This window comes from Giraffa tippelskirchi, chromosome 1, assembly GCF_054371585.1.
Source record: "Giraffa tippelskirchi isolate mGirTip1 chromosome 1, T2T-mGirTip1v1.2.pri, whole genome shotgun sequence".
Classification (NCBI taxonomy): Eukaryota; Metazoa; Chordata; class Mammalia; order Artiodactyla; family Giraffidae; genus Giraffa; species Giraffa tippelskirchi.
Genome location: NC_137275.1, coordinates 219,246,584 through 219,260,085, shown reverse-complemented (window position 1 = coordinate 219,260,085; position 13,502 = coordinate 219,246,584). Strand labels below are relative to the sequence as shown.

Here is a 13,502-nt window from a genome sequence, read left to right as displayed (position 1 = left end):
GCATGCTTACCATCACTTTCATTGCATTCTCATCCTTTAACTCTCAAAGAAAAAAATGTCAGTGAATGCTTTACTGAGTATCTGATTCTCCAGGCAAGAATATTGAAGCGGGTAGCCATTCCCTTCTCCAGGGGATCTTCCCAACCCAAGAATCAAACTCAGGTCTCCCGCCGTGCAGACAGATTCTTTACTGTTTGAGCCACCAGGGAAACACTTACTGAGTTTAGCACATTGCAAAGTAGGTATGTGTCAGATTAAAGAAAAAGGGATCTGACTGTCTGTCTGTGAGACCTTGGAGAAATCACACCTCCCCTCCCTGAAACCAATTTTGCTAAAAGAGGGACTAGAACTTGAGGAGCTCCAAAGACATTTGGGGAAAGTTGCCTGCTGCTTTAACAAAGTCTGCTAAATGATTGGAATGGGGGTTTGAGACACACCTTGTGAGCAAGCAAAGTTTTCTCTTTCCAAGAGATGGTCTGTAGAAGTTCTCACGGGCCCTTTCGGGTGGGGCAGCTGGCCCTGCTAAGCAGATGGGTCCAGATTGCAGTCAGGGGTTGGTGAGTCATTTGCAACACACGTTAGTCATTCAGGTGCATTTGCATTGGACTCTGCAGCTGGGAACAGGCCCCAGACTCAGGAGTTTGTTTATTTCCATGGACGATGGATGTCCCAGAGCTTGTTGTGAAATAAGAAATTTATAAATTGTTATGTTCTACTGCTGACAGCCTTCTCCCTTCTCTTGATGATCAGCAGCCTCTCAGACAGTTCCCTTGTTCCATTCTAGAGGAAGGGAATTTGTTGCACTGAACACTGACCAGGTTGTCTTGCCCTGGATTGGGAGCTTAATATTGATATCAATTATCTAGTTTTACCTTCATAGCAACCCTGTAGATAGGTATAATTGTTCTCATCTTAGAGATGTTAGAATAGAGGCCAAGAAAGTGTGAGAGGATTGACAAAATTGGACAGTGAGAAAGTCTGGAGCTAAGATTCAAACCCAGAACTGTTTTCCAAACCAACGTTTTTTATCCTAGATTATACAGTGTTTGTCCCCGAAAAGATCACCCATTCACACCTTATTTCATGTTGATTCATTTTGGTACTCAAGATTCCCTTCTGAGATTGAGAAGCAATATGAGTGACTTCACTTTCACTTTTCCCTTTCATGCTTTGGAGAAGGCAATGGCAACCCACTCCAGTCCTCTTGCCTGGAGAATCCCAGGGACGGGGGAGCCTGGTGGGCTGCCATCTATGGGGTCGCACAGAGTCGGACACGACTGAAGCGACTTAGCAGCAGTAGCAGCAGCATGAACTTACATCTGAAGGCTGGAGAATTGCAAAAAAAATTAACATTCACATTTCCTTTTCATTGTTTCTTTTTGTGGAAAGAAATCACTACCGTTTATGTTTGTAACGTAGGGCTGAAAATACAGTAGGGCTTCAAAAAAGTTTATAGAACTGAACTAAATTAAGTTTTTGTCCATCAAGAAGATTATTTTAGAGTTTCTGTTGGTGTCCATTACTGGGATAAATTTGAATTATGGTAATATACAGAAGCAAGGATATGCTTGGATGATAATTCAAGGAATGAAAATATGGTATAAGAAATACAAAGTAATCATATCATTGTATCATAATTTTTTTAAAAAAATCAACAATCTCACATTTCCAATTTTTATAGGAAATATAGAAATCTTGAGCTACTATGTGAACATTATATATTCAACAGAAGACTTGCTGTCCAGATTACTGATGATCATGACTTCTAGATTCCTTACCAGCTCAAAGAAATGATGATTTTTTTTCCAAACAACTATCTGCAATTATCCCAAGATAGCTAGATCTATGTATCTATGTACGTATTGATTTTTCTACCTATTATCCATCTACTTAACATGGAAGATGTTTGCAAAATTTTTCATCAAAGGTATCTACAATCAATGGTTTTTTAGATCATGAAAGAAAAAAAAAAACAATTTGAGAACAGGCAGTACTAGAACAAGGCTATGCGTATTTGGAAACATGGAGTGCACCTTTGTGGCAGAAAACTGCTACTGAGGAGGCCCATGAAGGGAAACAGATGTTTTCATGTATTTGGCTTGCAAACTCAAAAGAAGTGAGCTCTGAGGCAAAGCATCAGTAACATTTGCCTTTTGAAAAATTGCCAACTTCATAAAAAGTCTTAATATCAAGCTGTGTCCTCCACACTTCTTAAATTAATTTAGCTATTCTAGGTGTTTTGCATTTTCCTTTGAATTTTAGAAGCAGTTTGTTCATTTCTAAAAAAAAAAAAAAAAAAGAAACACGCTAGTGTTCTATGTATTGCTTTGCATCTATAGGTTAGTTTTGGAAGAATTAACATCCTAACAACAATGAGCTAAAAAGATTGAAGGGCATCCTCTGCATATAGTAAAGAACCTGCCTGCCAATGCAGGAGACTCAGGGGGTGATCCCTGGGTTGGGAAGATACTCTGGAGGAGGAAATGGCAATCCACCTCAGCATTCTTTGCCAGGAAAAGTCCATGGACAGAGGAGTCTGGTGGGCTACAGTCCATGGGGTTGCAAAGAGTAGGACAAGAATGAGCATGCACCCACATGGTTTGCATATGTTTAGAGCACTCTCTATGCAGACAATTCTTCTATTACTTTGTATGGGAAATTCTAAGCCCCTTGGTCTTCCAGGATTCTGAGTTCATCTCAACTCAGGGAGTCTTTTTGGCTCAGATTGTGTTCCATTTTCTTTTTGCTAAGGTCTGGAAATGCTCTCAAGGCAGCAAGCTGTGACAACTATACAGCTCACATTATTTGCTTCCTGTCTCCGAAGGGCCACTGTCCTTCATTACTTGATGTCTTCAAAACCATCAGTTCATATATTTTGCTTGCTTTTAGTTTTAATGGAGTAAGCTCAACGTGATCACTGTTGCTTCTTCTTGTGGGAAATTAAAGTAATTTAATTATTCTGAATATTTTAATTAAATTTCATGAGTTAGTGTTAGTCGCTCGGTCATGTCTGACTCTTTGCGACTCTATGGACTGTAGCCTGCCAGGCTCCTCTGTCCATGGGATTCTCCAGGCAAGTATACTAGAGTGGGTAGCCATTCCCTTCTCCAGGAGATCTTTCCGACCCAGGAATCAAACCCAAGTCTCTCACATTGCAGGCAGATTCTTTACCATCTGAGCCACCAGGGGAGCCTAAAAACTTAGTTAAATAGTATACAAATATTTATTGTTACATATATATCTACCACCTTCAATGTCATCTATTCCTTTGTATAGAGGCAAATTTCCCTTTGGTATTATTTTCTGTCTTCTTAAAGTACTTTTAAAGATATTCCTTCTAGAGGTAATTGGCTAGAGATGAATAATTTCAGCTTTCTTTTGTAAAATGTTTCATTTTGCTTTAAAATTTTAAATATTTTTGCTGATTATAAAATTCCAGATTGAACACTGACTTTTTTTTCCCCTCCTCATTCAGTACTTCAACATCAGAAGTTGAAGCTGAAACTCCAATACTTTGGCCACCTCATGCGAAGGGTTGACTCATTGGAAAAGACCCTGATGCTGGGTAGGATTGGGGGCGGGAGGAGAAGGGGGTGACAGAGGATGAGATGGTTGGATGGCATCACTGACTCGATGGACATGGGTTTGGGTAGACTCCGGGAGTTTGTGATGGGCAGAGAGGCCTGGCGTGCTGCGATTCATGGGGTCGCAAAGAGTCGGACACGACTGAGCGACTGAACTGAACTGATTCAGTACTTAATAACATTACTTTGCTGTGTTCTGCGGAGAAGGCAATGGCACCCCACTCCAGTACTCTTGCCTGGAAAATTCCATGGATGGAGGAGCCTGGTAGGCTACAGTCCATGGGGTCGCTAAGAGTCGGACACGACTGAGCGACTTCACTTTCACTTTTCCCTTTCATGCACTGGAGAAAGAAATGGCAACCCACTCCAGTATTCTTGCCTAGGGATGGCAGAGCCTGGTGAGCTGCCGTCTATGGGGTCGCACAGAGTCAGACACGACTGAAGAGACTTAGCATAGCTGTGTTCTGAGTTCTACTTTTCCTAAGGAACTGTCAGTGTTATACCAGTCTTTGACACTCTGTGCAAAATGCTTTTTTGTTTTTTCCTTTTCCTCCTAAGATTTCTTTAACACTGGTTTAAGAAATTTGATGATATGCTTTGGTGCAGTTTTCTTCATATTTCTTCTGCTAGGGTTTTGTTGTACTTCCCAGATATGTGGGTTTATAGTTCTCATCAAATGTGGATAAATGTCAGTCATCATTTCTTCAAATACATTTTCTGTTCTTTCTCCTTGCCTTTGGGAACTCCAATTATACACACATAGATTATGGTGGTACCTGTCAAGTTTATGCATGGAAAGTTACTCCGTTTGCAACTATTAAGTGTCATGTGAGGAAAAACTTTGAAACTATTCACAAGTTCTGTTTCTCATCATCCCCTAACTTTAGTATCCATGGATGCACACAATAATTATTACAACAGTTTTTGTCAAAAAGTAATTTTCTATTTATGACATTCATTTTACATTTATTAGGTATAATTCTATATGACTTAGAGAATAATAACTCTCTCCCTCAAAGACGCTTACATACTAAACCCTAGACCCTGTAAGTTATAATGTTACATGAAAAGGAAGAAATAAGAGTGTAGATAGAATTATAGTTGCTAATCAGCTGATTTTAAAATAAGGAGATCATCCTGAATTATCTAGTTGGTCCAATGTAATCAAATAGGTCCTTTGAATGGGAGGCAGAAGAGTTTAGTGTCAGGATGATGTAATGTGAGAAAGATTCTACTGGCCATTTTTGACTTTAATGATATTCAGAATGAGGGAGAGTGGTAGCCCCCCTAAGGATGCTGGAAGTCTCTGGAACATGGAAAAGACAAGAAAATATTGTCCCACAGAGCCTACATAAAGGAATGCATTCTTGTCAACAACTTGATGTTAGCCCACTGAAACCCATTTCAGAATTCTGACCTCTAAAATTAAAATTTTTTTAATTTTAAAATAATTTTTTGTTTTGTAATCTTTTAAAATTGTGGTAATTTTCTTACAGTGGCAATAGCAAACTAATGCGCTCTACCATAAGGAAGTGAGGTCCCTTTTCTCCATTTATTTATCGACTCACTCACTCATTCATTCACTTACTTTGCTGCCTGAGTCATGTCAGATTTGGTCACTGGAAACTTCTTCAAACTGACTCTATGTCCTACATCTCCATCACTTGATGGAAGTATGTTTTTTCCCTCCAGTCTTGCACTTTTAACTCAATGTTTTACTGAGCTCTGTGAATCAGATTTATATATTTAGTTGTTTCTCAGGATTACAGGTGAAACTGATACTGCCAGAAAAATAATGTAGTCAAAAACAGGGAAAGATATTAAAAGCCAAATAAATTCTCACATCTTTAAAAGCCTGATTAAAGCTCTTCAGAGTCACTTATGTCTAATGTTTGGAATTGACATAAAAGGTAATTGTATGAGTTCTTGAAATGTCCTTACTTCACAACTGGAATTGACATTTTGCACCATAATTTTGCCTCACAATGCCTTCATCTCAACTTACTCATATCTTTATTTATCTTGAAAGGATATCAAAACACTAATGATAAAAATGCATTGTAGTCAAAGCTTGAACTTTCAAAACTAATGAATCAGTAATTATTACCCATAAACCTAAGGTATTTTTGCCTGGCTAAAATGTACCTTTAAAAAATTCAGTTAAATACACATCTCCCTTGACTTAGAATGGGATTACATCCTAATAAACCTATCATAAGCTGAAAATATTTAAGTCAAAATGCATTTAGTACACCCAATCTACTAAATATCAAAAGTTAGACTAACCTACCTTAAATGTGTTCAGAACACATATGTTAGCCTACAGTTGGCAGAAATTATCTAACAAAATGTCTGTTTTATAAGAAAGTGTTGAATCTCATGTAATTTTTCAAATGCTGCACTGAAAGTGAAGAACAGAATGGTTGTATAGGTCCAGAATGGTTATACTGGTTGTTCATTCTTATGATATGGTGGCTGACTGAGAGGCCAGGCTACTGCCATGGCCCAAAATCACAAGAGAACATGTTCCTAAGCCTAGGAAAAGGTCAAATTTAAAATTCCAAGTAAAGTTTCTACTGAATACATACCACTTTTACACCATCCTAAAGCCAAAAAGTCTTGAGCCAAACCATTGTTAAGTCACGGACATTCTGTATGTATTGACTAATTTATTAATGAGTTGACAAGGAGCTAAAATATTAGAAGTGACTAAAAATCGAAAAGGAACTCAAACAGCTCATTTCTGTAACTAAAATGTATGTAAATGAGACTGATATTTGATTTACAAAGGCGTTCTCAAAAATACAGGTGTTGCACAGAACAAGACTTGGTTGCAAATGAGAGAAAAATATATACTGATACCTCATATCTATGGTGAATTGAAACTTCTGTAACCTGCGATCATTAGTTTTTATGTTGTTATTCTTTAGTCGTCTAGTCATGTCTGACTGCTTACAACCCCATGGACTACAGTACACCAGGATTCCCTGTCCTTCACCATCACCTGCAACTTGTTCAAACTCATGTCCATGGAGTCAGTGATGCCATCCAACCATCTCATCCTCTGTTGTCACTTCTCCTCCTGCCTTCAATCTTTCCCAGCATCAGGATCTTTTCCAATGAGTTGGTTCCCCACATCAGGTTGCCAAAGTATTGGTGCTTCAGCTTCAGTTCTTCCAATGAATATTCAGGTTGATTTCCTTTAGGATTGACTGGTTTGATCGCCTTACAGTCCAAGGGACTCTCAAGAGTCTTCTCCAATATCACAGTTCAAAAGCATCAATTCTTCAGTGTACAGCCTTCTTTATGGTCCAAATCTCACATCCATACATGACTCCTGGAAAAACCATAGCTTTAACTAGATGGACCTTCGTAGGCAAAGTGATGTCTCTGCTTTTTAATACACTGACTAGGTTTGTCATAGCTTTTCTTCCAAGGAGCAAGCATCTTTTAATTTCATGGCTGCAGTGATTTTGCAGTCCAAGAAAATAAAATCTGTCACTGCTTCCACTCTTCCCCCATCTATTTGACATGAAGTGATGGGACTAGATGCCATGACCTTAAAACTCAAACTAAGTTGAGTTTTAAGCTAGCTTTTTCACTCTCCTCTTTCACCCTCATCAATAAGTTTTTTAGTTCTTCTTCGCTTTCTGCCATTAGGGTGATGTCATCTGCATTAGGGTGGTGTCATCTGCATGCTCTGAAAAAATTAAGATCATGGCATCTGGTCCCACCACTTCACGGCAAATAAATGGGGAAACAATGGAAACAGTGACAGAGTTTCTTTTCTTGGGCTCCAAAATCACAGCAAATGGTGACTGCAGCCATGAAACTATAAGATGCTTGCTCCTTGGAAGAAAAGCTATGATTAACCTAGACAGCATATTAAAAAGCAGAGACATTACTTTGCCAACAAAGGTCCATCTAGTCAAAGGTATGGTTTTTCCAGTGGTCATGTATGTGAGAGTTGGACCATAAAGAAAGCTGAGCACCGAAGAATTGATGCTTTTGAAATGTGGTGTTGGAGAAGATTCTTGAAAGTCCCTTGGACTGCAAGGAGATCAAACCAGTCAGTCCAAAAGGAAATCAACCCCCAAATATTCATTGGAAGGACTGTTGCTGAAGTTCCAGTACTTTGGCCACCTGATTCAAAGAGCCAACACATCAGAAAAGGAGATGTTGGAGGACAGGGAAGCACGGTGTGCTGCAGTTCATGGGGTCACAGAGAGGAGGACTCGTTTGAGCAACTGAACAACAATGTGAATATCTGAGGTTGTTGATATTTATCCCAGCAATCTTGATTCCAGCTTAGGATTCATCCAGCCTGGCATTTTGCATGATGTACTCTTCATAAAAGTTAAATAAGCCAAGTGATAATATACAGCCTTGCCATGCAACTTTCCCAATTTTGAACCAGTCTGTTGTTCCGTGTCCAGTTCTAACTGCTGCTTCTTGATCTGCATACAGGTTTCTCAGGAGACAGGTAAGGTAGTCTGATATTCCCATCTCTTTAAGAACTTTCCACAGTTTGTTGTGATCCACATGTTCAAAGGCTATATAGTGTAGTCAATAAAGCAGAAGTAATTTTTTTTTTTTTTTTGGAATTTCCTTGCTTTCTCTATGATCCACCAAATGTCGGCAATTTCATTTCTGGTTCCTCTGTCTTGTATAAATCTAGCTTGTATATTTGGAAGTTCTCGGTTCATGTACTGCTAGCTTAAAGGATTTTAAGCATTACCTTGCTAGCATGTGAAATGAGCTCAATTGTATAGTAGCTTGAACATCATTTGGCATTGCCCTTATTTTGGACTGGAATGAAAACTAATATTTTCCAGTCCTGTGGCCACTGCCGAGTTTTCTAAATTTCCAAGTTTTTATGTATTTAAGTAATAATATGTAGGTTATTAGCATGTAATTGGCTGACCATTCCTTTGAAATTACAAGAAGTCCTCTAGATTTTCCTAACTTTTAGCTCAAAATTCTAACTCAGGATTTAGGTATTTAATAAGAGGTGACAACACTGGCCTATAGAGAAATGTCCTAAGCAAAGTACTGATACTTTTTCTTGGATAAGAAAACAAAAGACAGAGAGTATTTCCTTGAAGAAGATGATCAAGAAGAGCAAGGCAGACTTACTCAGGAAGGAATTACTCTAGCAGGTAGAATCCTAATTGGATGATAACAAATTTAGCTTCATTCCAGCTGAACGGTGGTGGGGAAGTGGGGGTCAGGGAGGGGGAGATATCATAGGATTCATAAGGAGACAGCTTTCAAGGTGGGTCTAAAAGGATAAATAGGGTTCTCTGTAGCCAAGAAGGGCAGGAGCTTGGCATGCCACATGGAAAGTCAATCTAGAGCAAAAGCATAGATAGAAATTTGGGGTGATAAATTCAGTCTGACAAGAGTAAAATAAGAATAGGAATGATGGGAAATTGAAATTGTGAATTGAAGCCAGATAGTGACACATCTTGAATGACATCCTTAGGGGACAGGGGAGCAGCATTGCTGCTTGCCTTCCTGGCATCTACTGAACCTTTTATTGTGTCCACAATGGTTCACATTGTTTAGCCAGGAGTTGGTGCTGATTTACCTAAACAGACTGTAGCCACCCTGTACGCCTTCCTACAATTCAGCTCAGAGGTTGCTTTAAACTCAAAGCTAAGGAAGTCAGCTTATGACATCTCTTTAGAGCCAGTGATTGTTTCAGAGGTGGGTCCACAGCTTAAGATGGAGCAATAGAAAGACTTGTGTGTGTGTCTTTCTAACTGGATGGTGATGTGGAGTTAGGATACCTACGACTGCTTTAAACATGTTGCTAAATAATAGAAGTCAGCTAGAGAACAAAACTGACATTTGGACAGGAACCGAGAGAGAGATAGACCTAAAATTCTATTCAAATTGTGCCCAAAGCCCAAATCACCTCTGGATTTTTCCTGTAAGTGAAGTAATCTATTCTCATTATTCTTTTAATTGGATAGGTCTGTTATTGTTCCTTGCAATGAAAGGTGTCCTGATAGAATTATTATTCAGAAAACAGAACATCTGTGAAGGTTTTCACACACGATTATACAGTGATCAGTGAGATATTATACGAAGAACATTCTGATATCCCAGTGAACGCTGGACTGAAGTAGGCAAGTTTGAAAGAGAAAAGGGAGAGGGTACACTGGGGTTGATACCACACTAGCTTGGATGAGAGATGGATCTTAACTTTAAGTATGGCAGTATGAATATGGAAATGCAGAGAAATTGAGAAACATTACCAAAGTTAAATAGAAATGCCTCTTCAATGTTGACAGCTAAGTGAGAAATATCATTTTACCTATAATTTATGCTCTGCTCATTTCCTCTTATACATGGTGGAGCATGCTAACGTGAATTTCCAACTGAACTATACATAGAAATTGTTCTTTACGTGGTCCTGGCAGGTAACTGGTAATACCCAGGACTCCATTATTTGAGATTACTCATTATCCAGTTGCGGGGGCCCTACCATGGTGGGGTGCTAACTGTAAGTGAGAGAGGGTAACGAAAAGAAAAAAAAGATGAAGAGGGAAGGAGAGAAGATGGACAAAGAGGGGATCCAGGGTTCCAGGCTCCCAGAAAGAAGATGTTGATCCCAGATCACCTGACTCGAGGAGTTAACAACAATAACAAAAACAAAACAAAACTGGAAAAGACAATGAAGGCAAAGTGAAGACGAAATAAAAAATAAATACATAATAATAATAACGGTAATAACATGACCTCATGTTTATCAAGGTCATTTATCATGACCTCATATTTACCATGTCTCAGCTGGTGTGTAAACAATTTACATGTTCAAACTTATTCGACCTTTACATACACCCTATGATCTAATAATGACTAATAATGACAGTCAGTCTTAGAAAGGTTAAGTAATCTGCTCAAAATCAAACAGTCTGAAGAGCTGGAACTGGTGTTGAACACAAGTATGTCAGACCCTACTGCTGTAGGAACCAGGTTTTCAAAAAATACCATCTAGCTCCTTACCTTGCTGGGGACTTCCCAGGTGACTCAATGGTAAAGAATCCTCCTGCCAATTCAGGAGACACAAGAGACACAGTTTCGATCCCTGGGTTGGGAAGATCCCCGGGCAAAGGAAATGGCAACCCAGTCAAGTGCTCTTGCTTGGAGAATTCCATGGACAGAGGAGCCTGGGTGGGCTACAGTTTGTGAGGTCACAAAGAGTCAGACACGACTGAGTACATGCAGCATGGCCTTGCCTCTCTAGTTGAATCTCTCAAGTGAGATTCCAATTCCAGCCTGAGACATTTTTTTCCTCCCTGGTGCTAGCCTCCTCCACCCATTCCCCTCTCTCCTTAACTTGACTATCCCTTCTCTTGGCATAATTTCCATGACTTTCTAGAGCCATATAGCACCCCCTCCTGTGGAGTTCCCACTTCCACCCACATGATGGTACTAACTACTGCACTGTCTGCTTCCTACGTTAGACTGTGGCCTCTGTGAGGGCAGAGGCTTGCCTGTTTGTTCACTGATTGGCACACCATGAATAGTCATTGATTGTGTCAAATGAATGAATGAGGTCAGAAGGGCATGAGTTGAGGACAGAATGCTCCATGCAATAAGGAATACATATGTATGTTTCTGTGGGAGGCCTGTTTTCAAAAATAAGATCTGAATAACAGCAAAAACGTGTTTGGGCTGTTTTTTCCAACATCCTGGAATCTAGCTGGGAGAGGGGGATCTCTGCATTGGGCAGCAAGGTATGTTTATCTTTATGATTCCCACACCTCCTTTCAAAAGGCTGGATTTAGCATGAAGATCTAACTTCAAATGGTCTCCAAAGACTTTGCTGTTGACGAGAACAAGACTTTTTTCGGTAAAAGGTAGTGAATGAAAGCAAGAAATGGTCAAGAAGAGAACAGGCCAGACGACTCAATCTCCTTCCACAGGCACTCAAGTAATTAAAATAAAAACAATTACTCATATACATAGAGCAGGTCAGCACATTTTTTCACAGAACAAGGGAAATGCACAACTCCTAAGAGGCAGTGATATAAATATTTCAGCTGATAGTACATCCAGGACCAAGAAGGTAAAATAAACTAGATTTAAACAAACAATTTGACACAGAACTGCAAAACGGCATTGTGAAATTCTGCAAAATTGCAGATCCGATTTCCCTGGAATATACTTTGGCCTAGCAAAACCTTGACAATTATTCATGTTGGAGGACTAAGCAGAAATGCAGACAATGGGAAAACAAACACTCAATCATCAGGTTTCAGAATGTTGCATAGTCCAGAAAATGCCTATGTTTGCCTCTTTTTCTCTGAAACCTAGAGCTGGCCTCTGATTCTTATGTTCGTGCTAAGTTGATTCAGTCAAGTCCCACTCTTTGCGACCCTATGGACTTTAGCCCGCCAGGTTCTTCTAACCAAGGGGAGTCTCCAGGCAAGAATACTGGAGTGGGTTGCCATGCCCTCCTCCAAGGGATCTTCCCAACCCAGGGATCCAACCTAGGTCTCTTGTGTCTCATGCATTGGCAGGCAAATTCTTTACCACTAGTGCCACCTAGGAAGCTCTCTTGATCCCTATGGTGAAGAAGTGAAGTGAAGTGAAGTTGCTCAGTCGCGTCTGACTCTGTGACCCCATGGACTGCAGCCTACCAGGCTCCTTCGTCCATGGGATTTTCCAGGCAAGAATACTGGAGTGGGTTGCCATTTCCTTCTCCAGATCTTCCCGACCCAGGGATTGAACCCAGGTCTCCTGCATTGTAGGCAGATGCTTTACAGTCTGAGCCACCAGGGAAGTGATCCCTATGGCGGTGCTGGTTTAATTGCTAAGTCATGTCCAAGTCTTTGTGAACCTGTGGACTGTAGCCTGCCAGGCTGCTCTGTCCATGGTATTCTTCAGGCAAGAATACTGGAGTGGGCTGCCATTTCCTTCTCCAGGGGATCTTCCCGACCCACGAATTGAACCAAGGTCTCCTACATTGCAGGCATATTCTTTACCAACTCAGCTACAAGGGAAGCCCTTGGTACCTAAAGTGAAAGTAAAAGTGTTCGTCGCTCAGCTGTGTCTGACACTTGGCAGCCCCATGGACTGTAGCCTCTGTTCATGGAGTTCTCCAGGCAAGAATACTGGAATGGGTTGCCATTCCCTTCTCCAGGGGATTTTTCCAACCCAAGCATCAGGCATCAAACCCCGGTCTCCTGAACTGCAAGCAGATTCTTTACCATCTGAGTCATGTGATCCCTATCCCAATATATACCTTGCCACTAACAATAAATAAGGATTCATAGGACTGAGGCTGTAAGGACTCCCTGGTACAAGAAACTTTCTGCCCTGATATTACTAAAAATAGAATCTGTGTACTCTTGAACCTCATACTGAGCTAGCATGCTGATTTTCCTTGTTGAGAAGTTGCTATGTGCCAGGTCCACAGCCACTTGAAGATTTAACAAAAACTTTAATGAGACCCTGAGTTGTGAAGTCATGTTCTTCCCTATCTACTGGTCAAACTTCCAGCTTATCAAGTTGAAACTGCAGATCTGACTCACACCATTGCCTTCCATCCAGCTATGCCACCCAGTGTCTCCAGGACCAAGTACAGATCTCTGAGCCTATACAGGAAGTTCTCGTGCCTCTATCCCTGCTTAAATCTTTAAGCTCATGTCCCAGAACTGCATGGAGATGCTTAGCTGGCTGGATTGCTGTATACCTGTATCACTGTTGTGACTAATTTCCCACTAATCACACCAGCTCTATAACTGTCTACCCTATTAAGCCTTGTCCCTCTGGCCAAATTCTGTCCAACCCTTTAGTCTGAACTCAAGAATTATCTTTTTTCTGAAACTTGTCTCTACTCTATAGGCAGACCTTGGAATGCCTCTGTAGATACCCAGCTTCAGTTTGCTCAGACCTCCATTG

At 40.3% G+C, this 13,502-nt stretch overlaps 1 protein-coding gene across 1 annotated transcript in view; it reads right to left on the bottom strand.

Moving 5' to 3' along the window:
* PAPPA (pappalysin 1) overlaps nt 1–10,754 on the bottom strand; it is a 557,592-nt gene extending 546,838 nt beyond the window's left edge. Inside the window, exon 1 of the mRNA XM_081575791.1 lies at nt 10,599–10,754. The gene's annotated coding sequence lies outside the window, so the exon portion shown is untranslated. The remainder of the gene's footprint in view (nt 1–10,598) is intronic.
* Between the last annotated feature and the right edge of the window lie 2,748 nt (nt 10,755–13,502).